Consider the following 6,206-nt stretch of genomic DNA (forward strand, 5'->3'; position numbering starts at 1 on the left):
TATATATATATATATATATATATATATATATATATATAATGTTATTATGTTATATATATATATATAACATAACATTTTCCCTTGACATTCTTTCTTTGCTTGTTGTGGAGATGGAAGACATAGACAGTGGAGCAATCCTTTGACACACATCTGTGATCTACTTTTCTAAATTGAAAAGAGCTAAATTTAATCAAATAAGCTTCAGGGGTGGTGGTGGTTGGGGGGGTGGATAAGGATAAGTAACCACATGAGGCGATAAAATGCGGCTGAATCAACAGCAGAAGGCGGCAGCATCAACATTATTATGGCAGGGCGAATCAAACGTCACCAAGAATCCAAATTATAACCTTCAAAAGGCAGAACAAGTTTACGGGAAAACACCAAACCCTCCTAAAATATAAACTACAGACAGGAACCAACGCGCCAGGAGGCTTATTCTTTCTGTTTTAATCTTTTTTTTCTTTTCGTCTTTTCTTTAATTTAATTTCCAGTTGAGGGAGCACAGTTTCTCACCACCCAGATGAACGCTGTGATATGCGACCAGGACAATCCGATTAGAAGTGGGTTTAGCCTGAGACGCAATTTACAAAAGTTTTTTTTTTTCTTTTCCTTTTTCTAACGGATATGGGTGTTTAGAAAGAGGCGATCAGGTATGCTTCAAAGTGCCGCCCAGTGAGCGCTGTTCATCTGAATGAATTATTTCTAAAGGAAGGGGGCAGGAGAGCGTGAAAAGCTCCTAAATCCAAAAGCAGGAGAAAACAGCAGAAAGCGCAGTGATCTTTGACTTGATCAAATATCTAATTAACATAAATTAGACATTTGGAATGGATGGAGAACATTTTTTAGTGATGGATGAAGAGGTTAAGTTGTTTAATATGTTTTAGGATCTATTTTTTTTTTTTAAGACGCGCGTTAAAGTCAACCTAATTTAGGCCGGAGCCACAGATGGATTTATTCATTTTTACATTTTTCACCTGTAAGGGGTTAATATGAAGCATTAACCGTACCTTTGGCGACCCCGTGTCCATCTCGATCCCCAGAAACGCATTTAACTTTTGCTCTCTCTCCGAGCCTCCGTCCTTCATTCGCTCTCTCTGTAAGTCCGTGCGTAAAGGGCTCCGATCAGCGGCTTGGACCCGGCGATTCCCCGGAAAAGCATATTATTATCCTGCATGGGTCCCCCTGCCGCGCTCCCTCTCGTCCTCCGTGCGCACTTTTGTTCGCCGTGTGAGTGTGAGAGTGAGTTAGTGAGCTCCGCCGCTTCCACTCAGCACAGTCCGTGGCGCACCGGGACACAGAAACGCGGCTCCCCGCTTGCACACAGTCTCCGCGCAGCCAGGACGCGCTCTCCTGATCCAACCCTGGCCATGCCGCGGCCAACTGCGTCCGTTCGTGTGCGCAGTAAAAAAAAAAAAACAGGTTTAACTCTTCTTCTGCCTGCTCAGCTCAAAGCTCAGACTCCCTGCGAGCTGCTCTCCAAGATGGATTCAGTTGATAGTGCGACGTGCCTGCTCCGATCACCTCTCCCTCCTCTCCCTCTCCTCCGTCCCTCCGCCCCTCCTCGCGCTGAAGAATGCTTCTCCTGGCTCTAAGCCACAGATCCTCAAACGGCACAAAATAGTTTGCCTCTCAACAGACTCGATCCTGACGCGGTTTTTGCCCAGCCTACCTTACCCCGCAGCGATAACACAGCCTTCATTTGCGCTTTATGCGCAAAATCCAGGCTTTCGACTTGGAGTCACATCCACGGTGATAAAAAACGTAGCCACACAGCAGATTCTTTTATTTCTCTGGATTAGTGGATTTCCTTGGTCTATAATAAAACGTTAGCTGCAGTATTCACCATGTGGGGATACTTTATGATTGCTCCAAACTCTCTTCAAAGTTTTGGTTTTAATAAGTTGATTTGATCAAATAAAATCCTTTGGAACATTCTCAGAGTTTCTTAGATAACAAGAACAACCGTACGCATAAAATAGTTTAACAGAAATTTATAAGAATTTCTGGCTGCATTATTTTTCCTGGTTTGTTCTCTCTCTGCCATGCCAACCTGTGGACCTACAGTTTTATCGCAAATAGATAACCAATACACACCTATGTTGTGTTTTTATATAAGAGGCTAACACAAAACGTGTATAAAATAATGCACTGATGTTTAAAGGTATAAAAACGCTCCTGCAAAGCAAAAAAGTAACCCTTTCAGTTGGAGCTAAATAACAATTGAAAGCTGTAAAAGGGACACTAACCTCAGTGGTTTATAGGCTTTTTTCAGTGTTTATATGTTGCCTAACACCTGAGGGCACCCACTCCCCTCAGCTGGAAATGCAAATAAGAAACAGTTTAGCTTGCAACGGATTTTTTTTTTCACATGTGCCTCCCAAGGAATAGTGCCTGAATGGATTTTACTCTCAGTAAGATTTTGCCCATTCACCTTTTGATGCAGAAGTCTACTTTATGAGTTATCTACCTTTTTCGTGAGGTATATTTCCACTGCCATAATAGTATTTTTATAAAAAGACCCCACAAAAAATATCTTTCCAAGTAGTATTGTCATATCAGGCAAAGAACATTAACGTTAGAACAGCTGTCAATGGAAGATTGTTATTTCTATAGATGTTGTTGCCATCGATGTTGCCATGCATACTATTATCTCTCATTTTTCATGTGCCGCTCAAGAAAGAGCAAAAGCACCTGTGTCAAGAAGCTCAGCTCTGTCTACTTCATTCAATGTTTTCGCTTCAGCCAAATGATGCATTTATTTACCCCAGAGGTTGTTTACCACATGCTGGGTTCAGATTACAAGTCTCATAACCAGTGACATCAGAATCTGCTTGAGCAAAAGTTTGAGCACAAAATAAGGAATGTGACTTACTCTTACTCAATAAAGGCTTTTTGAATAAAAAAAAAAGAGTTTTTAATTAACAAATGCAAATATAATGAAAGGGTAAAAACATAAATATAAATGGTATAGATCGTGACACTGTTATCAGTTCATCGGAATGACAGCCTTGGGGAAGAAACTGTCTCTGTGGCAGCTGGTTTTAAATATTACTCTGCAGCTCTGACCTGAAGGTAAAAGTCTAAACAGTATATTTTAATTTTATTTATTCGTTTATTTGATAGGGACAAGTATGTTTCATGCATCATGTCACACACTACAACATTTTAGCTAAGGCTAATTCTCAATGTCTGTCCCCAGTTAGGCTTTTACCAAACACAGTGACTGTACACAAAATGTGTGGATTTGATAATTGGTTTTCTAAGTGACTTGGCTAAATTGTCATTAGTGAAAAAAGGCAACAATGATGAACATTTTGTATTAACAAACTGTAGCTAAATACTCAGAGGTTGTAGAGTACTTTGCATTTAGGTGATTTAAGGAAGTAAAACATTTCTATGGTTTTAATGAACAGCAAAACAGCAAATGTTCAGTTATAAAACTGAGGCTAGTGAAAGATCATGGAATCATCTTGCATTTTTTTAAACAGTCCTCCAAAGCAGAAACTAGGTTCTTAGAACGCCACAATCCTCATCTTAAATCTAACAGTGAGGAGGTTGAAAAAATAACTAAAAAGACCACTGCAATTAAAAACAGATTCAATGTTATGTATTCAAACTTATTGGGAAATAGATATAAAAATATTTAACACTGATCCCAAACATTCATAGCTCAAACTTCCACTATGCTTTATGATGGATGAATTCAATATTTCAAACTAATTATGATGCATGTAATCAACTATAAACACACACAACCATAGAGCAAAACGCTTCTTCTCGTTTTCTCCAACAAATCCAAAATAAAATCAAATAAAGGGAAGAAATGTGAACATTTCAAATTTTATTCAACTAGTTAAAACCAGAAGTGGTGTTTAGATAATAACTTTTCATCCCAGGATTTATTTTTTTTCTGAACATTATCACACAGTTTTTGTCATTGTTATTCAGGTATCAAACAAGTGCATGATTCGTTTTGCTGTTCCTTTTCATAGCCTGAGTTTTACATCTTGAAATAAAATGTAGTGACTTTTGATTGAGTCCCCATTCATCTCAGTCATTATTTTAATTGTTCCCAGAAAAAAAGGCAAACACCAGGAAGCAATTACAGCCTCAGCGCTGATGACATTTGTCTGGTAAATTGTTTGTTGCAGCACTCTATGTTCTCTCATGTGAAGAGGGTCACTTTATACTCTGACAAACTGATAACCGCCTTATCTCTTCACCTGTCCACATTCTATACTGTCCTGTCTGTCTGTTACACTCTTTGTGTTCCCTGAAGCTCCGCTTCACCCTTGCAGCCTCCAGTTCTTCTTATAAAAATAATGCATTTGTAAAACAACTTACACATTTCTGATGTCTTGGCCAGATCTTTAAAAAAAACTGAGTTTAGTCAAGATTCTTTTCTAAAATGTGTTTGCATTAAGTAAAAAAATAGATATTAAATAAAAAAATGTATCACTAAGATAAAAAAAAAAAATTAGATAAAAAAATAACAGCCTGGTGTTGTAAATATGTAAACATGTAAGATATAAGAAATTATTTGAATTAAACTTATAGAGAATGCATTTTTTTCCCCCATTTTGCTGTATAAGCTTCACAAAGCACACAGGGCTGGAGCCCTGCATGCGAATGTTTTAGGAAGCCGGTGGTAAAACATTAAAGCCATAAGTTACACACTGGCTCTGTTCAGTACGCTCAGGGGATTTACTGTTACAGCCTTGGTCTTCTAATTTATGATTAAGAGCCAAATATTTGCTAGTATTTGACACTGCTTAAAACCCTAATGGTACTAACATGACTCTGATCATATCATTAGCATTTTTCATCATGCCATATAGAGCCTGGGTGGATTTTAAAATGTTGCCCATTCATCTTTTGATGCAGAAAATTGCTTTATGAGTTATTTGCATTTTTTTTTTTTGCGATTGTGACTCTTAATTGTGCTATTTCTCATCAGAGGTGTATTTCCAGTGACAGCAAATAAAGCTACTATTTTTATGAATTTTTTTTTTTTTATGTAAGTTCAACTCTTTTTAATTAAACTTATAAAAAATATTGTTTTTTCTAAGAGGTACAGTAGTATTCACCAAAGTACTTTGTTGGAAGATGGTTGTATTTCTATAGCTGCTGTTGCATTGATGTTGCCATGTATTTATTATCTCTAGTAATTGGCTTTACATGGGTTTTATGAGAAGAAATATTTTGTGCAGTATCTTAAGTTCTGGGAAATGGCTTTAAAGAACCTTTTGGCATCTTAATTTTTGTCATATTTCACCTTTAATGACCACCTCACCTTGAAAGTTTTATATTCTATGCACAGTTTATGAGGATCCATAAACTGTGAAATAATAATTAGCTAAATTATTTAGATTTTTTAGGTTAACCTTGAGATATTTGGAGAAGCTTCTTGCATTCAGTATGTTATGGGGATTAGTTGAAGTACAATATACCCTTTCTGTAGTTTTCATACTAAAGGGCTGGTTATACTCCCATTGCAGTGTGTCGCAGTGAGCTTGTCGCAGATATTTTTGATTTATGCCCAATATTAAAGCGTGGTCTGCGCTATGTTATTCCACATCACAATGCAAGAGGGACAATCAGGAACTAGCTGTGGGTCTAGATACGGCCGAGGAGGTGAGGAAGTCGGGGCAAGTTTGTTCGACAACGGAGGGATATGAGGGCGAAAAAGAGCAGAGATCCAGGTGGAAAAAGGGTCCCAGCATTCTTGCACACCTCACTCTTCTAGCCGGTCCATCTTCACGAGTCGCTTTCCACAATGGCGGTCATACAAACAAAACAAGCTGGTTACGTACAGTACCAAACAGGAAATACGCATAGTGTAGAAAGGATGTAGAATTGACCAATCAGAGGCCTCCTGTCTGCGGCACTGTCTGCGGCCACCTACAATTTATAAAATAATTTTATAAAAAAGAGGTGCACCAGAGTGACTGTGGCATGGGCGGGGGCACATTTGCTTTCACTGCGACACACATGCAGACAACTTAGTTTCTGAGTGTAAATCAGGCTTAAGGGATCCTATGTGCTGTAATTATTAGTTTGAGAAAAAATCTGTGAGAACATGGCCTAGCTAGAGAACAAATCACCTTCAATATTGTAGTAAAAAAAGTAATTTGTAATAGCCTGATCCCCTCAGCCATCACCTTTTTAAACAACAGGCCCCGTTTAGTGTATCATGTCTCGTATCG

At 38.2% G+C, this 6,206-nt stretch overlaps 1 protein-coding gene across 3 annotated transcripts in view; it reads right to left on the minus strand.

Annotated features, from left to right (window-relative positions):
* Positions 1 to 6,206, minus strand: part of LOC107099490 (leucine-rich repeat transmembrane protein FLRT2-like) — a 58,194-nt gene that overhangs the window by 8,741 nt on the left and 43,247 nt on the right. The window contains exon 1 of one of the 3 annotated variants that reach the window (XM_015397636.1): positions 1,008 to 1,554. The exons of the other annotated variants lie outside the window; for them this stretch is intronic. The gene's annotated coding sequence lies outside the window, so the exon portion shown is untranslated. Of the gene's footprint in view, positions 1 to 1,007; positions 1,555 to 6,206 lie in introns of those variants that run through there. 3 annotated transcript variants of the gene reach the window in all.

Source organism: Cyprinodon variegatus, unplaced genomic scaffold (genome assembly GCF_000732505.1).
Source record: "Cyprinodon variegatus isolate N-32 unplaced genomic scaffold, C_variegatus-1.0 Scaffold877, whole genome shotgun sequence".
Taxonomy (NCBI): Eukaryota; Metazoa; Chordata; class Actinopteri; order Cyprinodontiformes; family Cyprinodontidae; genus Cyprinodon; species Cyprinodon variegatus.